The following is a 23,140-nucleotide window of genomic DNA, read 5'->3' as shown; positions in this document are numbered from 1 at the left end:
TAGAACCCCTGCTCGGATATAGCCCATGATAGCTCAGTGTCCAAATGCGTTCTCTAATAAGGGAAATAGGCACTATTTCTGACATGAACTCAATGGCAGGCTCTTTGACCCTCCCCCCCAACGAGGGAAGAGCAGCCTTGCTAGGCCACAGAGGAGGACACTGTAGCCAGTCTTGAAGAGACTTGATAAGCTAGGGTCAGATGGAAGGGGAGGAGGTCCTCCCCTATTAGTGGACCTGGAAAGGGGCAGGGAGAGGATGAGGGAGGGAGGGTGAGATTGGAAGGGAATGAGGGAAGGGGTTATGGCTGGGATATAAAGTAAATAACCTGTGATTAATATAAAAAAATAAATAAATTTAAACAAAGTAAAAAAAAAAAAAGAATGGTGATGGTAAGCAATATCATACCATCCGAGACCCTGTGTGTCACTGTTGTATACATTTGTGTTAACTTGTTGGCTGTTCGGATTTGGCTCATGGATCTAATGCTGCCATTTGGGCCCTATAGTACATGAGTCAGAGATCACAGACCTGAAGAAAAAAAGGCACAACAGAAAGCTGCAGAAAGAACACTGTAGGCTGATCTTCCCAGGGATAACTTCACCTGCTACTGGGCCCATGTCTTCCATCACAGCCTTACAGCTCCACTTGGCTAGAAGGTGACTATGCCTGTGTCTCAGGTACCCCACATCACCTGTTCTCCATTTTGACCAATTTCTCCTCTTGAAACAAACCTTCTTTCTCAAGGATTCAGCACCCCTACACCCATGAAGATCCCCTGAAGGCAGGGAGTGGAATTACTTCAGCAGTGCAGATGATGCGACTGAAGCTAACAGAGAACAGGTACTAGGCCTATAGTTGCACCTTGGTCAGTGGACATCTGGTGGGGCCATGATTCCCCTCAAGTCATAGGGTATCCTTTTTGCAGTCACCTCCTCTGATGTGTCCTTCTTCCCTGTGGCTCCTAGCCTATAAAAAACCCACATCTAACCACAGTTTAGGCCTTTTTTTTTTTTTTGTGGAGATGCAGCTACATGCTGACAAAGATGTGGTACTAATTTCATCCTCATACAAAAGAGAGAGGGAGAGAGAGAGAGAGACAGAGAGAGAGAGAGAGAGAGAGAGAGAGAGAGAGAGAGAGAGAAGGAAGTAGGGACAAGGTTATAAAACCTTAAAGCCTGCCCTCCATTTAGGTAATTCCTCCAGCAAGGCTGCACATCCTAAAGATTCCATACCACCCCCATGCAGACCATGTATTGAAATACATGAGCCTGGCAGGTGGGCATTTCTCATTCACTCCCCACTCTTCCTTTTTAAATGCAATGTTTATTTTGTATTGTTATGTATTACAAGTAGGCAACTTGTTTTTTAATTTTACAGGAACTCACATTTAAGAGATTGCTGTTAATAACAGACAAAACTTGAACTTTCAATGTTCATTTTACTCTGTCTCTGTCTTTCTTTCTCTCTCCCTGTGTATGTGTGTGTGTGTGTGTGTGTGTGTGTACCTAAGTGTATGTATGTGCACCATATGCATGCAAGGAGCCTGTGGAAGTCAGGAGAGGGCATCAAACTCCTTGGAACTAGAGTTAACAGGTGGTTATGAGTTTCCATGTGCGCCAAGGACTTTGAACCTATATCTTCTACGAGATCAGTAAACACTCTTAACTGCTGAGCCATCCGTCCAGCGCAGACCTTGGAATTTTAGTGGTAGAATTGCTAGGCTTCAATGACTTTTCAAGTTTGACTGCATGTATTTTGCATTAGGAGATCACCATGAGTCCATGGTGACAAGGGGTGGAGCATTGCTTCTTAAGGGATGTGTTTGGGCATCAAGTAGGGAAGGGGTAGAGATGGTTACTATTGTCAACTTGACAGGATTTAGACTCATCCAGGAGAAAAAACTTCTGAACATGTGAAGGACTATACCAATTAGCCTAACTGAGTTGGAGAAACTCCCCTCCTGCCCTGCTTCCTGAATGGAGGCAACAGTATTGCATGGGCTGGGGTTATGGATTGAATAAAAAGGAGAAAGTGACCTGAACACAATATTCATGTCCCCCTAGTGCCTGACTATGGATACAGTGTGACGACTTGCCAGACTATGAAACCAAATAAAGTCTTCCTTCCTTAAAATATTTTTGCCCTTACTTTGGGGGGTGGATGGCAGTAGAAGGGGCACTATGTTGCAGTGCCTATATGGAGGTCAGAGGACAACTTGCAGGATTTAGTTATTTCCTTCCCCTGTGGGATACAGGGATTGAACTCAGATCATTGCTCTCTGTGGCAAGCACTTTTACTTGATGATGCATTTCACCCCACATTTCACTTTATATTTATTTGTTTGTTTTGTGCAAAGCAGGAGCCAGGGTCACATTGGGTTATGGTCAGAAGACAAATCATGGGTGTTGCTTCTCTCTTTTCACCACATGGGTTCTAGGAAGAGAATTCAGGTCATCATGCTGGGCAGCCAATTCTACTTTCTAGCCCTTAAGTTGCTTTTTCCACAGCAATGAGAATAGTAACTACTACAACCAGTAATCCTATTTTGGGTACAAAACTAAATGAAGAGAAATTAAATCAAGATCTTCCAGTTGTCCACATTCTCGTATTCTTTGATTGATAGATATAATAAAATATAGAGTCAATGCATATATGAGTATACATTCCTATGTATAAGATGAAAATTCAGCTATGAAAAAAGAAAAGTGCTTCAGTATGTGAATCTTTGAATGCAGCTGAAGGACATATCCTAAATGAAATAAGCCAGACAGAGTCAAACAAATACTGTATTGATATTGCTTATACCCAAAACTACAGCAATCCAAATCAATTCATGGAAGCCGGTCATAGAACGGTACTTTCCAGAAGCTTATAGATGAGGAAAAGTTGGCCAAAACTTCACATACCAGATGAAAATTTTCTGGAGCTGTACTGTAGTATTATATAATGCTCGCTACAGTTACTATTATTCTGTGTCATAGTTCAAATTTCCTAAGAGAGTGTATTTGAACAGTTTTCAGCATGGAAAGATAGGGGAATGAGTTGATGGGTACACTTTTACCACCATACTGCATACATATGTCACATGTTCCTGCTGCATACTTTAAGTAGCCACGATTCTCTATCTCTGTCTGTCTGTGTCTCTGTCTCTGTTTTTTTGTCGTTTGTTTGTTTTTGTTTCTCGAGACAGGGTTTCTCTGTGTAGCCTTGGCTGTCCTGGACTCACTTTGTAGACCAGGCTAGTCAAAAACTCCCAGAGATCAGCCTGCCTCTGCCTCTCCAGGTGCTGGAAATACAGGCGTGTACCACTGCACTGGTATAGACGTGATTTTAAGTTGTTGATTCTAACTGAAATGTATGTGATATTCTGAGAGCAGAATGTTTTAAATGGTTGGAATATGCCCTCTGAGTGATACTGAAGCACCGAGAGTCCCTTTCTGTCCTACACAGAGCAAATCCTGCCTATCATCTGTATTAGACTCAAGTAATTTCTGTTATTATATCTAAAGCATTAGTTTGTTCTCATAGGCATCAGCTAATTTTATTTCTGCTCAGTTAATGCAGAAATAATCTTTTACCCACTCTATTGTAAAGCAGTACCCTCAACAGCCAATAATGCTTGCGTGCATGTGTGTGTGCCTGTGTGTGTGTGTGTGTGTGTGTGTGAAGAATTGTGTCAGAAGACCCATTTTCGACCTTGCCCCTTTCCATCTTTTGGATAGACCTGTGATAAGTTTCTAGGGGTGGTCAGTTCCTATTGTGGCCACAGGAGGGTGATACTGCACTTCAGATACAGTCTGCTCAAGCGTAGTCTGGAAAAATACTTTCTCTTCCAGTTCAGTGATTTGGTTCCTTCATAAGATCACACAAATGAAATGAAACATGTATTGTATGTATGAATGAAAAGGAAAATGATGATAATGGCACCAGTTCTGCTGCCAGATTCCCATATACATCCCTGGTCCTGGTGTAGACTAGTCTCCCAAGGCTTCTACTATGCTCTTCCCCAGTGCTATTGCATGATTCATGTAGATGATTGTGCTAATACACCATCAAAAGACACAATGTTATTAATAAATAGACCTCTCTAATTTTCCCAGGTGTTCATATTTATCACATGTATTTGGATTCTTACAAAAAAAAATGCATGCAAGCTAACAGTTTTTTAAAAATCTTTCTTCCTTAATAAAGACATTTGAGGTGATCCAAGATGGCAGCAATCAGCATAAACCATATCTGCCGGGCACAGGATCCAAAACTCTGAAATTGGTGAGCGATGGGCAGCTGAAGCCAGAATATCCACATTGAGGCTTCCTGGGCCAAAGGGACAACCCATGAGCAGGGACAGTTTGGATCTAGGGTACCCATGGACATCACCAGGATAAGAATGGCAAATATTCAACCCCCTTGCATTTCCCCATAACCAAAGCATGGGCCTCCCTGGTTGGCTGAGGTGGAAGTGGTGGCCCCAAGCATGAGCCTCCATGTTTGGTGAATGAAATGACATAGGAGGGACTCCCAGGGTTGTGGCTGTGGCAAGGCAGTTGCTAGCCCAAGCAGGATCCTACATGCTCTATGACTGAGACAACAGAGGCAGCTATCCCAAGTACAAGCCTCCCTGCCCAGCAGACAAACAGTGGACACCACTGAGTTAATGGAGCTCCTATACTCTCATTTGGCCCTGCATGCCTAAATCTGAGAGTAGAAAACAGGGAGTACTCCTGAGCTTTCCAATTTGCCTGCAAGCAGTTGATTGCACCTTCAAGTGAGTGCTTGCAAAGCAACAAATCCAGGGTCCCTCTACACTAGCAGACAGACTTCAGATCCCTCCCACCCAGACACCCAATGTGGGCAGCATAGGGATTCTTGGGACAGCATTCTCAACATTTAAGCCCCTGTTGTGTGGGTCTATGAGTAGAGTCTACACAAACAAATCCTGTAGACCAGACAAATCTGAGGTGTTCAGGACAACTGCGCATATGCATTGTGTCCCTCAACAGCACCAGCACCCGCACCCCCTCCTGCACTTAAGCTCCACCATTCCAGGCATTTACATGCTCTAGCATCCTGCCCCTCAAAGCACACTTACACACATACACACACATACACATGCTTGCACACTTGTGCCTGTGACTTCCCTCCCTTAGCTACAGCTGAAACACAACCATCCACTCTTGAACCAGTGGACCTCTTTCTTCTTCCAGGAAAAAAAAAAAAAAAAAAAAAAAAAAAACCTCCAGAAAACAGAGACAGAAGGACACAGTATGAAGCACAGACTCCAGGAACAAAGAGAAAAGGTTACAGATAAGCAGATGGCTAGCTAGAGGCTGGTATAAAAACATATCCAACAAAAATCAGGACATCATGGCTTCACCAGCAACCCCCAAAATCAGTGGGTATTTTAATTCACTGATTTTCATAGGAAACACGGGAAAATGATTTTAAAACTGTGCTTATCCACTAAGTAGAGGCACATAAAGAGGAAACGAAGAAAGCTCTCTAAGAAATACAGGCAAATACAGCCAAAGAAATGGAGGCGCAAGTAGGGGCACAAGTAGTGGCATATAGAGAGGAAACAAACAGAAAAATAGAGGCCATCATGGAAAGACATGAATCCACATTTGAACAGATGAAGGAAATGGTGAAAAACATGAAAACAGAATTAGAATCAATAAAGAAAACACAGACAGAGAAAACCCTGGAGCTGGAGAACTTAGAGAAAAGATCAGGAACCACAAAGGTAAGCATCACCAATAGAAGGAAGAGAGAATCTCAGGCCCTGAAGATACACTTGCAGAAATTGATACATCTCTCAAAGAAAAAGTAAAATCAGAAAAGTTCCAAACACAAAACATCCAAGAAATAAAGGATACCGTGAAAAGACGAAATCTAAGAATAATAGGAATAGATGAACAAGAAGATTCCAGGCTCCCAGGTAGCAGAAAATATTTTCAAGAAGATCATAGAAGAAAAATTTCCCAACATAAAGAAAGAGATGTCCATTAATATACAAGAGGTCTACAGAACACCAAATAGACTAGACCAGAAAAGATACTCCTCTTTTCTGGAGACCAGAAAAGATACTAGAAAAGATATATTATGTTACATAATAGTCAACAATCTAAATCTACAGAATAAAGAAAAAGTATTAAAAGCAGCAAGGGTAAAAGACCAAGTAACATATAAAGGTAGACCTATCAGAATCACACCAGTCATCTAAATAGAAACTATGAAAGACAAAAGGACCTGGGTAGATATATGCATACTCTAGGGACCACAGATGCCAATCCAGACTACTAAACCCAGCAAATCTTTCAATCAGCATAGATGGAGAAAACAAAATATTTCATGACAAAATTAAACTTAAACAATATCTGTAAAACCCAACCCTACAGAAGATACTAGAAGGAAAACTCCAATCCAACAAAAACAAATACAACCAAGAAAACACAGGGCATAGATAACTTCAGAACAAAATATTAAAAGAAAACAAGCATTGAAACATAGTATCACCATATGGAGAGAATGGGCAGGCTTGCCTTGTTCCTGATTTCGTGGGATTGATAAAAGTTTCTCTCCATTTAGTTTGATGTTGGCTATAAGCTTGCTGTATATTGCCTTTACTATGTTTAGGTATGTGTCTTGTATCCCTGATCTCTCCAAGACTTTAAACATGAATGGATGTTGGATTTTGTCAAATGCTTTTTCAGCATCTAAGAAGATTATTATGTGGTTTTGCTCCTTCAGATTGTTTATACGGTGGATTACATTGATGGATTTCCATATATTAAACAACCCCTGCATGCCTGGGATGAAGCCTACTTGGTTATAGTGGATGATATCTTTGATGTGCTCTTGGATTCGGTTTGCAAGTATTGTATTGAGTATCTTTGCATCAATGTTCATAAGAGAGATAGGTCTGAAGTTTTTTGTTTAGTCTTTGTGTGGTTTAGGTACTGTAACTTCATAGAATGAGTTTGGTTATCTTCCTTCTGTTTCTATTTTGTGGAATGGTTTGAAGAGAATTGGAGTTAGCTCTTCTTTTGAAGGTCTGGTAGAATTCTGCACTGAAATCATCTGACCCTAGGCTATTTTGGGCAGGCAGACTTTTGATGAATGCTTCTATTTCCTTGGGGGATATAGGACTATTTTATCTATTTACCTGATCTGGATTTAATTTGGGTAAATAGAATCTATCACGAAAATTGTCCATTTCATTTAGATTTCAAATTTTGTGTCATATAGGCTTTTGTAGTAAGACCTAATGCTTGTTTGGATTTCCTCAGTGTCTGTTGCTATGTCCCCTTTTTCATTTCTGATTTTGCTGATTTGGATAGTTTCTCTCTGCCTTTTAGTTAGTTTGGCTAAGGGTTTGTCTATCTTGTTGATTCTCTCAAAGAACCAACTCTTGGTTTCATTGATTCTATGAATTGTTTTATTTGTTTCTAATTGATTGATTTCAGCCCTGAGTTTGATTATTTCCAACCATCTGCTCCTCTTTGGTGTGTCTGCTTCTTTTTTTTCTAGGGTTTTCAGGTGAGCCATTAAGTTGCTGTTATGAGATGATTCAAATTTCCTCTTGAAAGCACTTAGTACTATGAATTTTCCTCTTAGTACTGCTTTTATTTTGTCCCATAAGTTTGGGTAAGTTGTGCCTTCATTTTCATTGAATTCTAGAAAGTTTTAAATTTCTTTCTTTATTTCTTCCCTGACCAAGCTGTTGTTGAGTAGTGAGTTGTTCAATTTCTGTGTGCGTAGGCTTTTTGCTTTCTGTTGTTGTTGAGGTCCAGCTTTAGTCCATGGTTGTCAGATAGGATACAAGGGATTATTTCAATCTTCTTGGATCTGTTGGGGGTTGTTTTGTGCCTTACTATATGGTCTATTTTGGAGGAGGTTCTATGAGGTGCTGAAAAGAAGTTATACACTTTTGAGTTTGGGTGAAAAGTCCTGTAGATATCTATTAGGTCCATTTGATTTAGGACCTCTTCAAATGCCATTATTTCCCTATTTAGCGTCTGTCTAGGTGATCTGTCCCTTGGTGGGATCGGAGTGTTGAAGTCTTCCACTAGGTAGGATTGATGTGTAATTTAATTTTAATAATGTTTCATTTAAAATTGCAGGTGCTCTTGCATTTGGGGCATAGATGTTCAGAATTGTGATGTCCTCCTGGTGGATTTTTCCTTTGATGGAAATGAAGTGCCTCTCTTCATCTTTTTTGATTAATTTTGGTTGAAAGTCTATTTTTTATTAGGTATTATGATAGCTACCCCCTTGTTTTCTGTGTCCATTTGCTTGAAAAACATTTTTCTAGCCCTTTACTGTCAGGTAGTGTTTATCTTTGTTGCAGAGGTGTGTTTCTTGGATGCAAGAGAATGTTGGATCCTGTTTCTACAACCAGTCTCTTAGTCTGTGTCTTTTTATTGGAGAGTTGAGTCCGCTGATATTGGTAGATAATAGTGACCAATGAATGTTATTTCCTTGTATTGTGGTGGTAGTGGTGGTGTTATTGTGTTTCAATGTTTGTTTTCTTTTAATTTTTTGTTCTGATGTTATCTGTATCCTGTGTTTTCTTGGCTGTAGTCGTTTTTATTGGGTTGGAGTTTTCCTTCTAGTAATGTCTGTAGGGCTGTTGCTGTGTAGATATTGTTTAAGTTTAGTTTTGTCATGAAATATTTTGTTTTCTCCATCTATGTTGATTGAAACCTTTGTTACGTATAGTAGTCAGGGTTGGCATCAGTGGTCTCTTAAAGTCTGCATGATATCTGCTTAGGTCCTTCTGGCTTTCATAGTTTCTGTTGAGAAGTCTGGTGTGAGTCTAATAGGTCTACCTTTTACCTTTTACCCTTTTACCCTTGTTGCTTTTAATATTTTTTTCTTTGTTCTATAGATTTAGACTGTTGACTATTATATGACGTGAGGAGTATCTTTTCTGGTCTAGTCTATTTGGTGTTCTGTAGACCTCTTGTATATTAATGGACATCTCTTTCTTTATGTTGGGAAATTTTTCTTCTATGATCTTCTTGAAAATATTTTCTGCTACCTGGGAGCCTGGAATCTTCTTGTTCATCTATTCCTATTATTCTTAGATTTCGTCTTTTCACGGTATCCTTTATTTCTTGGATGTTTTGTGTTTGGAACTTTTCTGATTTTACTTTTTCTTTGAGAGATGTATCAATTTCTGCAAGTGTATCTTCAGGGCCTGAGATTCTCTCTTCCTTCTATTGGTGATGCTTACCTTTGTGGTTCCTGATCTTTTCTCTAAGTTCTCCAGCTCCAGGGTTTTCTCTGTCTGTGTTTTCTTTATTGATTCTAATTCTGTTTTCATGTTTTTCACCATTTCCTTCATCTGTTCAAATGTGGATTCATGTCTTTCCATGATGGCCTCTATTTTTCTGTTTCCTCTCTAAATGCCACCAAATGTATCTCTAACTGGGCCTCTACTTGTTTGGCTGTATTTGCCTATATTTCTTTGAAAGCTTTGTTCATTTCCTCTTTGTGTGCCTCTAATAACTGGAGAAGCATTGCTTTAAAATAATTTTCCTGTGTTCCTGATCAATTAAAATATCCACTGATTTTGGGGGTTGCTGGTGAAGCCATGATGTCCTAATTTTTGTTGGATGTGTTCTTACTCTGACCTTTAGCCATCTGCTTATCTGTAACATTTTCTGTTTGTTCCTGGAGTCTGTACTTCGGACTGGGTCTGTCTTTCTCTGATGTCTGAAGTATTCTTCAGGAATATGAGAGAGGTCCACTAGTTTGAGAGTGGATGTTGGTGTTTGAGCTGTAGCTAAGTGAGGAAGTTTACAGGCACAGGTGCACAAGTGCCGGCAAGCAAACATGGGCATATACATGGAAGTTTGCCTTGAAGGACAGGGTGCTAGAGAATGTAGATGCTTAGATTGTGGAGTTTAAGTGCAGGAGGGGGTGTGGGTGCTGGCAGTGTTCACGGGTGTAATGCACATGCACAGGTGCCCTGAATAGCTCAGTGGCCTACAGGTCTGCTGTACTGTCCTCCTGGTATTCAGATCTGTCTGGGCTCCAGTAATTCTTTGCCTGGATTCCACTGTTAGCCCCACAGAACAAATGAGAACGCTGTCCCAAGGATCCATATGCTGCCCACAATGAGTGTGTGGGTGGGAGGGATGCAAAGTCTGGCTGCTAATGTAGAGGGACCCTGAATCTGGGGCTTTGCCCTCACTCACTTGAAGGAACTCTCACTTGTTAGCAGGACTAATTGGAAAGCACAAGGCTTCCCCTGTTCTCTATTCTCAGATTTGGGCCTGCAGGGGCAAATGAGAGTGACGTAGATCTGTCACCTCAGTGGTATTCCCTGTTTGTCTGCTGGGCAGGGAGACCCTTACTTGTGGTAGCCACTTGTGTTATCTCAGTCATGGAGCATGGAGGCTCCTGTTAGGGCTAGCTGCCACCCTGCTGTCACTGCTGCAGAACTGGGAGGTTGGACAGCTGCCCACTGGGAGGTCTTGGAGGTATGTGCAGCTGACCCCCATCATTAAGACCTGGGATGCTAGAACAATTGCTCACTGGGAGGCCCTAGGCAGTCTGTACAGAGGCCTGCTGAACTGGAATGCTGGTGCAGAGGACAACTGAGAGGCCCTGGGAAGCCTTTATAGCTTCCCTTGGACTTTGGAGGCCCAGACAGATGCCTGCTCCTGTGGAACTCAGAGCCCCACCTCTGCTGTCTCAGATACTGAGCTGTGCTTGGAACAGTAGGTACTGTGGACTGCTTCCACTGATGAGGGAGGAGGGAGGCCCATCAAGGGGAAATGCAGGGGGGTTGAATTCTGTTAGCTCCTTGTGGTGACCTGGATCCACAAGGTCTCAACTCACAGGTCCCTGTCACCCAGGAATCCTCAATGTCAATGTTCTGGCTTCAGCTGCCCCTCCACTCATCAATTATAGAGTTTCAGATCCTGTGTCACTCAGATATGCTGCGTGCTGGTTGCCACCATCTTGGCTCTCCACCAACAAAATTCTTTACAGAACTTGAAAGAACAATTATCAATTTCATATGGAAAAACAAAACATCCAGAATGGCTAAAAGAAAAAAATCGTGGACAATAACAGATATTCTGGAGGTATCTTCATCCCTTATCTCAAGCTGTACTATAGAGCAACAGTAAAACAAACAAACAAAAAAGCATGCTACTGGCATAGAAACAGAAATGTGGATGAGTGAAATTTAATAGAAGACCCAGAAACAAACCCACATACCTATGGATACTTGATTTTTTGCAAAGAAACAAAACAACAAGATGGAAAAATAGATAGTATATTCAACAAATGGTGCTGGTCTAATTGGATGTCAGCATGTAGAAAAATGCAAACAGATCCATATTTATCACCCTGTGCAAAACTAAAGTCTAAGTGGATCAAAGATCTCAACATAAAAGCAGAAACATTAAACCTGTTAGAAAAAAAAATGTGGAGAAGAACCTTGAACTTATTGGCACAGGAGACAACTTCCTGAACAGAACAACAGCACAGGCTCTAAGAGCAACAATCAATAAATGGGACTTCATGAAACTGAAAAGCTTCTGCAAAGCAAAGGACACTGTCATCAGAAAAAAATGAAAGCCTACAGAATGGGAAAGGATCTTCACCAACCCTCTATCTGCCAGAGGGCTAATATCCAAAATGTATGAAGAACTCAAGAAGTTAAACAGCAATAATCCAAGTATTCCGAATAAAAATCGAGTTCAGAGCTAAACAGATAATTCTCAATAGAGGTATATCAAGCAGCAGAGAAACACTTAAAGAAATCCTCAGCACCCTTAGTCATCAGGGAAATGCAAATCAAAATGACACTGAGATTTCACCTTATACCTATCAGAATGGCTAAGATCAAAAACTCAAGTCACAACACATGCTAGAGAGGATGAAGAGAAAGAGGAACCCTCCTCCATTGCTGGTGGGAATGTAAACTTGTACAACCACTTTGGAACTCAATCTGGTGCTTTCTCAGAAAATTGGGAATAGTGTTACCTCAAATATACCACTCCTAGACATATATCAAAGATATGCTCAAGTAGACAACAAGGACATTTGCTCAACCATGTTTATAGCAGCTTTATTTGTAATAGCCAGAAGCTGGAAACAAGCTAGATATCCCTCAACTGAGGAATGGATACAGACATTGTGGTACATTTACACAATGGAATACTATTAAGAAATTAAAATCAAGGAAATCATGAAATTTGCAGGCAAATGGTAGGAACTAGAAAATATCATCTTGAGTGAGGTTTCCCAGAAGCAGAAAGACACATATGCTATATACTCACTTATAAGTGGATATTAGACCTATAATATAGCATAATCATACTAAAATCTGCACAACTAAAGAAACTAAGCAAAAAGAAGAACCATTGATACGATGCCCAATCCTCATTCAGAAAGGCAAATGGGACGGGCATAAGAAGAGGGAGAAAACATGGAACAGGACAGGAGTCTACCATAGAGGGCCCCTGAAAGACTCTACCCAGCAAGGTGTCAAAGCAGATTTGGAGACTCATAGAGGGACTTTGGGCACAGTGCAGGGAATCTTACAAAAAGGGGGGAGATGTAAGACCTAGAAGGAATAGGAGCTCCACAAAGAGAGCAACAGAACTGAAAAATCTGGGTACAAATGTCTTTTCTGAGACTCATACTCCAACCAAGCACCATGCATGCATGGAGATAACCTAGAATCCCTGCACAGATGTAGTCCATGGTAGCTCAGTGTCCAACTGGGTTTTTCCTAGTAAGGGGAACAGGGAATGTCTCTGACATAAAGTCAGTGGCTGGCTCTTTAATCACCTCCCCTTCATCGGGGAGCAACCTTACCAGGCCACAAAGGAAGACAGTGGAGCCAGTCCTGACCAGACCTGATAGGCTAGGGTCAGTTGGAAGGGACAGTGAGATTGGGAGGGGATGAGGGAGTGGGCTACAACCGGGATACAATGTGAATAAACTGTAATTAATAAAATTAAACAAAAATTTAAAAAAAGAAATTAAAGGGAAAAAGATGAAATGAATGGCAAGTACTTTTGTGGTCATGGATTGGAAAGCTTAAGAGTATTATATTGCTCATTAGCTAATACAATCCACGATTGAGTACATTTCTTTTAAGTACCTTCCTTATCAAATTTTCACTGGCAGTTTTTTTAAAAAAAATATATTGTTATCATTTAGTACCATTTATTCAATTGGTATCCCAGCTGTGTCCCCCTTCCTCATCTCCTCCCTCTTCTCCCCCTATGTGCCTCCCCTTTTCCACTGATAGGTGGGAGTCTTCCTTCCCTTCTATTTGATCTTAGCCTATCAGGTCTCATCAGGACTGGTTGCATTTTTTTCTTCTTTGGCCTGGAAAGGCTGCATCCCCCAAAGGGAGGTAAGCAGAGAGCTTGTTACTGAGTTCATGCCAGAGAAAGCCCCTGCTCCCCTTATTAGAGAACCCACTTGGAGACTGAGTCTATAGGTTATGTCTGAGCTGGGGTTTTAGGTTCTCTCCACGCATTGTCCTTGGTTGGGGTATTAGTCTTTGCAGGGACCCCAGGACCCTGTTATATTTTGGCTTTGTTCGTCTCCTTTTGGTGCTCCTGTCCCCTCCAGGTCTTCCTATGTCTCCCTTCTTTTATAAGATTACTTGCACTCTGCCCAAATATTGGCTATGAGTCTCAGCCTCTGCTTTGATATCTCGATCAGTAGAGTCCTTCAGAGACCCTCTGTGGCAGGCTCCTGTCCTGTTCCCTGTCTTCTCCTCCTTCCAAAGTCTATCGCATTTGTTCTTTTGAATAATGCTTGAGCATCTTCCCTAGGGTCCTCCTTGTTTTTTATCTTCTTTGGGAGTATAGATTTTAGTATGTTCATCCTATATTATATGGCTAATATCCACTTATATGTGATTGTCATGGGAGAGCCAATACAATTGTTACATCACATCAGCTGTGGTTGCGTGAACAAGGCACACTAGACCCATCAGTAGTCAAACATGGATTGGGCAAGGAGTCACTCTTTCCTGCAGCAGTATTAGCTACTGATGGATTCTTGGAGTAAGACAATCTATTTTTTTTTTCAGTTGTGTAAGGACAGAAGGCTCCAAGAGATAATTCCAAATCCAGATTCATGTAGTGGCTCACTCAATGAACCTCAAAAAGAAAGAGGAGAGGGAGATGTAAATATGGAAAAGAAATTGTAGGAAGGAGAGGGAGGTTGATTGATAGTAGTGAGAGAAAGAGAGATTAGAGGTCATGGAACAGTAATCAGAATGTACTTTACACAGGTATGAAATTGTCTAGGAAAAATTCATTAAAAAGAGAAAAATCTTGTTTCGTCATCTTCAACTTTTAATTAGAACATGCATTGCCCTTTCATCCTAATTCAATTGCTGGTAGAGTTGTATATAAATCTCCTGTATAATTTTGTGGATTTTGGTTTTTGTTCCACCTGGTGTAGAGGACTAAATTTCAGTTGAGAGAAAGGTAAGCTCCCTTTGAATTTCCCATAAGTATTAAATACCTCCAATTCGAGGGATTTGGGTTACACAGGTCCAGCAAATTTTCCCTTTTGGGTCTCTCCTTTGTCTCCTGTTTTTAATTCCTTGGTCCGAGGTGGAAGCCTTCTCCTCCTCCACCTCCTTCTCCCTCTTCTCCTCAGTTTTCCTCGTTAATATAATTCTCTCTGTCTTTTAAATATTGTGGCTAAACTTCATTAGCAGATGAGAATTTTTTCTATGTAACTGGAGAAATCATACAATTTAGCCTGTCAAAGCTGATCTCAAACTTATTCTTTTACTAAACCCTTCTTAAAGTACTCCCATTCATTGCTCTGTCTCACGGGTAGAGAGCTACAGAAGGAACATGATACCAAATAGGAAATTAAAGCCACATTTCTAATACTTTTAAATTATTATTGGAATCACTGATTTTTTTTTCAATTTAGATTTGCTGACTTTTTGAAAAGTACTTTAGGTCACTTCAAATCTGTTGTTGGCATATTTAGACCCTGTATAATTTTTATAGTTTGTGATTTTTAGCTGTCATTGTGCTTAAGTTTCAGTCTCTACTTTGTCATTATTTTGAAATTTTTATTTGAAAATTAATTTATATGATTACCCCAAAAATCTGCTAACATATTTGTTAATTCCATACACAATACACTGAAGACAGACCACTGAAGGAACCTTTCCTTTACCTAGTCACTTCATTTGCCACTGTTTGTTTGAGATGATATCACTCTAAGGTACCCATTCTTACTGGTGTAAGTCAGCTTCCCTAAGATACTAGAACTACAAAGATACTTTAAAACACCCAGTTGTTGCCACTATTTTCATCATATTCCTAGCGGGTTTTTTTTTTCAGTCTATACATCCTTATTGCACTTATATTCTTGTTCAACATTTTGAGGGAAAAGTTGTGAGCCATATTCAAAATGGGTGATGATTCATGAATCATCAGAAATAAAATTGCCCAGTTTTAATTCAAACTACCTCTTGTTATAAAGAACAGAGATGCATATTTTGCTATGGGTTGCTGAAGACTGCACATGCCTTTCTGCAGGATAGTTATTGCTCCTCTTCCTTCTCAGTAATGTTACCATGAGTTTTGATTTTACACATTCATTCAAGCCTCATGACTTCATTCATTAGTTGCTATAGTTTTCCCTTTTGTAGTTTTTATTAGTTATCTATTATTGCAGAACTGATTTACTTCCAGATTTAGAGGCTTATAACATAATTATGAATTCTTTCATTTGGAATCAAGAGTCAACAGTGTAGGAGCTGTTTTACCAATGATTTGGTACAGAGCTTTTCATGAAGTTTTTGTTGATTAAGACTGAAATTGTCACTCACCACTCAGCAGTTGTCTGTAAACATCACTGTGGCTAGTTAACCTGCACAACTACTGACAGAGAGTTTAGTTAATCACTTTGAATCACTCCATAAGAGAGAAATACACAAAGAGACAGAGGAAGAGGGAGAGACAGGGAGACTGGAAGGGAGAGATGGAGAGAAGGAAAGGGAAGGATACAATAAGTACTGTAATGATAACCCTTGAGAGACTAGGACAGGAAGATTGTTATGAATTCAAGGCCCACCTGGGCTACATAACCAGCAATCCTGCCTCAAAAAAAAAAAAAGAAAAGAAAAAAAGAAAAGCACAGCAACAGTATAAGAGTTTCCACTTTCCACATCCTCGCTAGCATCTGTTGTCATTTGTTTTCTTGATAAGAGCCATCTTGAGTAGGGTGAGATAGTTTGTATCTACAATGAGTTTCATTAGGCCATAAGGAAAATATTACATTTGCAGAAAAGCAAGTGGAACTGGAGGTCAGTATGTTAGATAAAATATACCTAAATTAGAAACACAAATATCACCTATGTTCTCTCATATGAAGAATCTATGGGCATGTGTGCATAGTGTGTGTGTTTGTGTGTGTGTGTGTGTGTGCATGATACGTGAGACATGAAAGTAAAGAGGGGACCATGAGAAGGGAGAAACAGATATTGAGAGGGGGACAGTAGAAGTCCCTCGAAGATAATAAATACCTCCTGTGTAATGTGGGAATAGCCATGATTTTATCTTTCCACATGAACCATAGTTCCTCATTTGCACAAGGGTTATTTTTGTAGATTAAATGTAAATTAAGTGTGTGATAGCTAGACAAGTAGACTCTTATTTTCTCATCTGACCCCAAATCTGAACAAGGATTTGAGAATTTTCAGGCTTTCCATAAATAATCATCTTTATCAAGGTGGCATAAAGATCACAGAGAGCAGAAGTTTACTCCTCAGCGTTTTTCTGGAAAAATCTTTTATTTCTCACACCCCTTTCATGATTTTCTTTTCAGTCTCCACTTAAGACAACAACCCTTTGTCTTTATTTCTCCATTCTTCTCCTAAGAAGATTCTAAATTTTCCTGGATCTTATCTATTTACTTATCAGCCTCCACTTCATCCCCCACCACAGTAGAACACTTATAAATAAATTACTGGCACCTCCTAATTTATAAGGCTAAATCAGACCCTCTTGACCATTAATGGATTATCTAAAAGGTCATTATACATTCCAGTGCTAAAGACAGCATTTAGCAAAGCTTACTGGCTTACATCGTATATGCATGCCCATTATCCCTCATGGATGCATGTACCAACAAGTTAGTTGTTGTTGGGTAAGATGGACATATTGAGTCTCTTGTTATCTTATTACCTGGATTCAGATAACAACTGGAAGTTGATATATGTAAATGTGTGTATGTGTGTACATAAACCACTAGAACAAATGTAACAAAATAAATATACATATACCATGATACAATTTCTTCTAGGAATGTAGCAAGGTCAGTTAGGCTCACATAATTTACTTCTGACCAATAAGATACATTGTAAATTCTTCACTGATTGTAAATATATAATTGCATCATAGCTTTCTGCCAGCTGTCACAAGCAAACATTTCAACTCTGATCATTCATGCAGCATTTAAAATTCTCACCAGATCATTAATTAAGTTTGATATAGAAGTAGTTGTACACTAGAAAAATTTGTTTTCACCATCTTATTCTAGTTTTTTAATTTTAATTTTTCAGTTTATTCATTATATATCCTGACTGAAGCCCCCTCCCTCAAATTTTCCCAATCTCACCCTCATTCCCTCTTCTCCCTATCCCCTTCCCCTAGTATACTGAGAGGGGGAGTTCTCCTCCTCTGCCACCTGTCCATAGCTTATCAAGTCTCATCAGGACTGCCTGGATCCTCTTCCTCTGTGGCCTGGTGAGACTGCATCACCAGGGGCAAGTGATCAAAGAACAGGAAATCGAGTTCATGACAGAGGTAGCCCCTGCTCCCCTTACTAGCTAGGGAACCCATGTAGAGACTGAGTTGCCCATGGGCTACCTCTGGGCAGGGGGTCTAGGTCCTCTCTGTGCATGGTCCTTGGTTGGTGCATCAGTCTCTGCAGGATTCTCTGGGTGCAGAACTTTTAGCTTTGTTGGTCTCCTTGTGGGGCTCCTGTCCCCTCCATGTCCTTCTATCCCCCTTCTTCCATAAGATTCCCTGCGCTCTACCGAAAGTTTGGCTGTGAATCTCAGCATCTGCTTTGATCTTCTGTTGGGTGGAGCCTTTCAGAGGATCCTTTATAGTAGGCTCCCATCCTGTTCCCTCTCTTCCACTGTTTCTGGTTTCTATTCTGTTTGCCATGCTGAATGAGATTTAAGTGTCTTCCCTAGGGTTCTCCTTCATGTTTGGCTTCTTTAGGGCTGTAGATTTTAGTATGGCTATCCTAAATTATACAGCTAATACCCACTTATAAGTGAGTTCATAGGGGTTACCTCATTCAGGATCTTTTCTATATCCTTCCATTTGCCTGCAAATTTCATGATTTCCTTGTTTTTAATAGCTAAGTAATATTCCATTGTATAAATGTGCTACAATTTCTGTATCCATTCTTTGGCTAAGGGACATCTAGGTTAATTCCAGATTCTGGTTATTAAGAATAAAGCTGTTCTTTGCCTTTCTGGATAGGAATTAAGCATTTTAGCAAGAGTCCTCCCTCTTGATTAGTTTCTTTAGGTGTATAGATTTTGGTAGGTTTATCCTGTATTATATGTCTATGTGAGTGAGTATATACTGTGTGAGTCTTCCTGCTTCTGGGATAACTCACTCAGGATGATCCTTTCCAGATCCCATCATTTACCTGCAAATTTCATGCTTTCCTTGTTTTTTATTGTTGAGTAATATGCCATTGTGTAGATGTACCACAATTTCTATATCCATTCCTCCACTGAGGGGCATCTGGGCTGTTTCCAGCTTCTAGGTATTACAAGTAAGGCTGCTACAAACATGGTTGAGCAAATGTCCTCATTGTGTACTTGAGCCTCTTTTGGGTATATGCCTAAGAGTGGTATAGCTGGATCTTGAGGAAGTGCTATTCCTGGTTGTCTGTTCCATTGTAATAGGAACAGGGACTGTCTCTGACATGAACTGATTGGCCTGCTCCTTAATTACCTCCCCCTGAGGGGAAAGCAGCATTACCAGGCCACAGAAGAAGACAATGCAGCCACTCCTGATGAGACCTAATTGACTAGGATCAGAAGGAAGGAAAAGAAGACTCCCTGTCAGTGGAGTTGGGGAGGGGCATGCATGCAGAGGGTGTAGGAAAGGAGGGATTCGGACGGGAAGAGAGAGGGAACCACAAGGAGGATACAAAGTGAATAAGGTGTAATTAATAAAGAATTTTTAAAAAAGCAATAAACCTAAAATAGAAATAAAAAAAGAATAAAGCTGCTACAAACATAGTAGAGCAAATGTCCTTGTTGAATGGTGGGGCTTCTTTTGGGTATATACCCAGGAGTGCTCTAGTTGGATATTGAGGTATTGCTATTGATTTCCAAAGCGGTTGTACAAGTTTGCACTCCCACCAGCAATGGAGGAGGGTTCCCTTTTCTCCACATTCTCTCCAGCATGTGTTGTTGCTTGAATTTTGGATCTTAGCCATTGGATCTGATCGGTGTAAAATGGAAACTCAGAGTTGTTTTGATTTGCATTTCCATGGTGACTAAGGATGTTGAGCATTTCTTTAAATATTTCTCTGCCATTCAATATTCCTCTATTGAGAATTATCTGTTTTGCTTCGTACCCCATTTTTTAATTGGATATTCTAGAAAACAACATCCTTCACAATGTCCACAAAAAGAAAAAAAAAACATAAAGTATCTTGGTGTAACTCTAACTAAATGTGTGAAAGACTTGTATGAAAAAATGTTCAAGTCTCTGAAGAAAGAAATTGAAGACGATATCAGAAGATGGAACGATCTTACATCCTAACAGCTCTGTAAGATTAACATAGTGAAAATGGCCATCTTAACGAAAGCAGTCTACAGACTCAATGCAATTCCTCTCAAAATACCATAACAGATTTTTACAGTCCTGGAAGGAACAATTCTCAACTTCATATGGAATAACAAAAACCCAGAATAGCTAAAACAACCCTGTACAATAAAATATCTGATCTCCATCCCTGATCTCAAGCTATACTATAGAGCAACAGTAATAAAAAGTGCATGGTACTGGCATAGAAACAGAATGGTGGATCAATGGAATCGTGTAGAAAACCCATAAATGAATCCACATACCTAAAGACACCTGATTTTTGACAAAGATTCCGAAACCATACAATGGAAAAAAGATAGCATCTTAAACAAATGGTGCTGGTCTAACTGGATGTCCACATGTAGGAAATGCAAAGAGAACAACCCAGATGTCCCTCAACAGAGGAATGGATACAGAAATTGTGGTACTTTTACACATGGAATACTACTCAGCAATTAACAACAAGGAAATCATGAAATTTGCAGGAAAATGGTAGGATCTAGAAAAGATCATCCTGAGTAAGGTATCCCAGAAGCAGAAAGATACACATGATATATACTCACATATAAGTAGATACTAGACCTATAAGATAGGATAAACATACTAAAATCTGTACACCTAAAGAGATAATCAAGAAAGAGGACCCAGGGTAAGACAATCAGTCTTCACTTAGAAAGACAAATGGAATGGACATTGGAAGTAGGAGAAAACAAGTAACAGGACAGGAGCTTACCACAGAGGGCCTCTGAAAGACTCTACCTAGCAGTGTATCAAAGCAGATGTTGAGAATTATAACCAAACTTTAGGCAGAGTGCAGGGAATCATATGAAAGAAGGGCAAGTAAGTATGACCTGGAGAGCACAGAAGCTCCACAAGGACCTAATATATCTGGGCACAGGGGTCTTCTCTGAGACTGTTTCTCCAACCAAGGACCATGCATGGATATAACCTAGAATCCCTGCTTGGATATAGCCCATGGCAGCTCAGTATCCAAGTGGGTTCCCTAGTAAAGGGAACAGGGACTGTCTCTGACATGAACTCAATGGCTGGCTTTTTAACAACCCCCCCCACCAAGGGTGGAGCAGCCTTGCTAGGCCACAGAGGAGGACATTGTAGCCAATCTTGAAGAGACCTGATAATCTAGAGTCAGATGGAAGCAGAGGAAGACCTCTCCTATCAGTGGACTTAGAGAGGGGTAGGGAGGAGATGAGGGAGGGAGGGTGGGAGTGGGAGGGAATGAGGGAGGGGGATACAGCTGGGATACAAATAAATAACCTGTAATTAATATTTTAAAAAGGCTCTAAGATCAACAATCAAGAAATGGGACCTCACGAAGCTGAAAAGCTTCTGTAAAGCAAAGGACACTGTCATCAGAACAAAACGACAGCCTACAGACTGGGAAAAGAGCTTCACCAACCCTATATCTGACAGAGGGCTGATATCCATCTTAATCTCTTGATGTCAGTAACAATTGACAGGCCCTTAATGAAGTATCAGGTGAGTTTCAGTTATGTTATCTAAATTAATCTTCACAATGGTCCTCTGAGATGAGTGTAATTATCATGTTTTACAAATGAGATATACGAGACACAGGGAGATTAGTAATTGAATAAAGTTCAAACACCCCAAGTTGTGAATACATCTGCTTGTTCCATAGATTCTATATTTGGCACTAAATTATAATGCTCTCTGACATTTGCCATTCTGATTTAAGAAAAATAAAACAGTTCTAAATGGGAAGATTATGTTTGACGTGGAGACTGATATTTTCCATTGCCAAGAGGCTCAGCTACATTTTACCAGGGACATAACATGAAGACAGTGAAAAGACAAAATAGCTGGATGACGAGTGGATTTGCTAAGCAACAGTTTATTAAATCTAGTGAAACCATGGTGATGGAACACTGTGGTCCCAGACATGCACTTGCTTAACACAGAAGAGTACAGACACAGCTATCAGGAACATCTGGGAAGATAAATCAGGAGTTCTACAAGCATTGAAAACAGAAAGCATCATCAATATTGTTATCACCACACATGATGCCAAAAATCTGAGCAAATGAACGTACAGATTCTTATAATTAAAATGTCACTGTTAAACATGGAAATGAGTTTTGATATATTTTTAATTTTTCCTCGACAGTCTCTACTTCCCTCACAAAGGAGAATTCATTTTGATTTTTAAAAGTTAGTTACTATAATTAATTGATCACTTTGCATTCTATCACATTTTAGCATTTGCAGGATGCTTTCCTTGTTTCATTTTTATTTACCATGGTTATATGTGTGTGCATACATGCCACAACATAAAATCATTTAGAAATAGAATAAAACAGGAAATGAATTTGATATGTGATGTGGTGTGAGCATTTCATGTATCTAACGGACCTCACCCCTAGATGAAGAGCTCAGAGAGGAACATCAAGCCTTCTCCAGAAAAAAAGCCCTCGACAGGTTATTAGCTCTAAACGTACATATATATGAGAAATACTAAATGGACTATCAGGCTATATATCAATAATAATCAAAAGAAGATGAGATCATGAACTTGAAGAGTTGTAGGTGGAAAAGTATAAAAATTTTGCAAATACATTGCATATATATGAAATTACAAAAAACAAAAACTCTGATATTTCTTGTTTCTCTCTCATGTATTAAATAATAATGTAATAGGTATAAAAATCAAATTGCTTCAAGGGGGTCAAATATATTCAAACCACATCATAAAACCCAGTTTATCTTCAAGATATTTTAATTTTTTTAATTCTTAAACAAATTAAATGTAAAATACCTTTAACACACCTTTTTACTGATTTCCTTCTTGTACTTCTTGACATTATAATATTAGCCCTTTAAATATATATATTTATTATATATATATGTATATATTTAGCCAGGCACAGAGGCGCATGCCTGTAATCCCAGAACTTGTGAAGCAGAGGCAGACCAATCTCTGTGAGTTCTAGTCCAGCCTGGTCTACAAAGGGAGGCCAGGACAGCCAAGGCTATACAGAGAAACCCTGTATTGAAAAAAAAAACTTTATATATATGTGTGTGTGTGTGTGTGTGTGTGTGTTCTTTCTTTGAAAATTCCATACATATAATGTATTTTGATGATATCTACTTCCATTCTCCCCTGTACCTCTCCCAGACACCTTTACCAGCTCCCTCTCCCACCTGACCTGAATGTCCTCTCATTTAAATATTTTTATAGCCCTCTAAATCCAGTTGGTGCCAGGTGTATGCAGATAGATATGGAGCCATGCACTGGAATGTG

General features: G+C 39.8%; 1 protein-coding gene across 7 annotated transcripts in view; it reads right to left on the bottom strand.

Moving 5' to 3' along the window:
* The window catches only part of LOC110541859 (protein FAM156A/FAM156B-like), a 98,350-nt gene that overhangs the window by 38,690 nt on the left and 36,520 nt on the right, over positions 1-23,140 (bottom strand). The gene's annotated exons all lie outside the window — the stretch shown is intronic.

This window comes from Meriones unguiculatus, chromosome X (genome assembly GCF_030254825.1).
Source record: "Meriones unguiculatus strain TT.TT164.6M chromosome X, Bangor_MerUng_6.1, whole genome shotgun sequence".
Taxonomy (NCBI): Eukaryota; Metazoa; Chordata; class Mammalia; order Rodentia; family Muridae; genus Meriones; species Meriones unguiculatus.
This window is presented reverse-complemented; position numbering and strand designations above follow the sequence as displayed.